Raw genomic sequence first — 2,336 nt, 5'->3', positions numbered from 1 at the left:
GAGAGAGGTTAATGACCCATAATATTTTATCACCTAAAACGCTTTTCATGATCATTCTTAAGGGTTAACCTTGGTAATTTCTGCTGCAAGCTGGGAAATATTGGTATCAATGATGCCTGAATATCAATGTTTCATTAGACATTTTCTTAGGTATATATGTCAGGTTAGATTTCAGATTATTTTCTTGTTTTTCTTAGGTATATTAGTAAAATCATTTGTCAGGTTAGATTTCAGATTATTTTCTTGTTTTTCTTAGGTATATTAGTAAAATCATATGTCAGGTTACATTTCAGATTATTTTCATGTTCTCATGTCCTTTATTTCATGTTAAGTATGCTTGAAGGGTTTTTGTATTTGATGAAATGCAAAGCTTTATTTGTTACGGTATAATCTTTATTAAATATTACCGCTTCCCGTCCGATCAGCGAAGTTAAGCAACGTTGGGTCTGGTTAGTACTTGGATGGGTGACCGCCTGGGAACACCAGATGCTGTTGGCATCCCTACGTGTCAAGTGGGGTTGGTGGAGGATTAGTGCCCCTCCCTGTAAAACAATTAACTCTAAGCCCTTGACCACCCCGTTTGGGATACATGGCGTCTGGCAATGGATGGATGGATGGACACAGCACCAGGCACCATATGCTATTTCCCATGTGCTGATGACAGGCATTGGGTCAGACATGAGACATTATAGACCATTGTGTGCAAAATAAGTAAATCAAGAGAAACAAGGAATTAAAAAAATAAACTCACTTAATATATTCTATTTTGTAATAGCATTGGGCTGGGAACACATTTGCTGATCTTCAGTGAGGGACTGAATGTAAAATAATGATTGGAAAATAAGCAATTATTGTTGTCATATTAAGGGTCTACTTTGTTGTTCGTGAATAATCTCAGACAGTCTGTGCAACTGACCCATCTACCATAGGCAAGCAATCGCCCCTGCAAGTTTATCCTATGCAGTGGTTTTGGCGCCCTTTCGGTCCCAAGTCAGTCCTTTTCAGCTCTTCCACTGTCCCTCCTTTCCTTCTTTACCCTTGTGCTTGCTGTCCCTCCTTTCCTTCTTTTATCCTTGTGCCTGCTGGCCCTCCTTTCCTTCTTTTACCCTTGTGCTTGCTGTCCCTCCTCTCTGTCTTGTCCTTTACATTTCATGGGGGTGATGTGAAGCCCACCGAGGTGCTCCTGTTAACTGGGTGGAATGTGCGACTGCAGCTTCCACCTAGGAGCCAAACCTTCACAATATTCCTGCTCCTCACCGTCGTGGAGTGCTGTCTGTCGCAAGGGAACATATGTCAACTGCATGGGATTATCTTGCATGAGCAATTGCTCGCCTGTGGTACATGGGTCAGTTGTACACACTGATTGGGGTTATCATACAACAACAACAACAACTTCCAATCACTTAGTACGAAAGACCAGGCAACAAAGAAGGTACAAATGACAAACAGAACCAGAGGGATAGAAAGAGAGCTGAAAGTGAGGATTATGATGCAGGTGGTCAATGAAAATTGGTGGCAACAATTTTTTTTCTTTTTTCTTTTTATATGGTACGTCATTAGACCCTCACCACGAGTGAACAGTATCCTCATATGAGGAGGGGACTAGTTGTTGTTGTATAATAACCCCATTCAGTCTGGACAACTGACTCATCTACCACAGACAACCAATCACTCCTGCAAGGTTATCATAAACAGTGGACTTATGTTCCCTGTCGACAGACAGCACCCAACAACAGTAAGGCACAGGGATAATTGCGAAGGTTGGCTCCTGGGTGGAAGCTGCATTCACATATTCCACTCAGTTAACAGGGGCACTTCGGTGGGCTTCACATCACCCCATGAAAGGTAAAGGACAAGACAGAGAGGAGGTACAGCAAGCACAAGGGAAAAGAAGGAAAGGAGGAACTGTGGAAGAGCTGAAAAGGACTGACTTGGGCTAAAACCTTTTGAGTATTGTCCACATTATTCCAGATGATACCCTCCCTACAGGGGGAGGGGACTAGTAACTAGCAGTACCAAATACTGTAATCCTAATTACAGGGGACTAGTAACCATCAATACCAAATATAATCCTAATTACAGGGGACTAGTAACCATCACCACCAAATATTATAATCCTAATTACAGGGGACTAGTAGCCATCAGCACCAAATATTATAATCCTAATTGCAGTGATTTACTGTGAACTAAGACAGGATGACATTCTTTGGCCAAAAAATCACTTAGTATAAAGTTCAAGGGCAAAGGGGTATGTAAAAACTTTGAATGCCCATATCACAAAAGTAATTTCTTATGGAACATAAAAATTCTGATCAGTTCGGAAACTTATTAACCTA

At 41.2% G+C, this 2,336-nt stretch overlaps 1 pseudogene; it reads left to right on the top strand.

Moving 5' to 3' along the window:
• Window positions 1–377: 377 nt before the first annotated feature.
• Window positions 378–498, top strand: LOC145390794 (5S ribosomal RNA; annotated as a pseudogene).
• The last annotated feature ends 1,838 nt before the right edge of the window (window positions 499–2,336 follow it).

The sequence above is a fragment of the Coenobita brevimanus genome, chromosome 15, assembly GCF_032717465.1.
Source record: "Coenobita brevimanus isolate Jiangsu-jjx chromosome 15, ASM3271746v2, whole genome shotgun sequence".
NCBI classification, from domain to species: domain Eukaryota; kingdom Metazoa; phylum Arthropoda; class Malacostraca; order Decapoda; family Coenobitidae; genus Coenobita; species Coenobita brevimanus.
The sequence above is the reverse complement of the archived record's forward strand: the minus strand, read 5'-3'. Positions and strand labels throughout refer to the sequence as shown.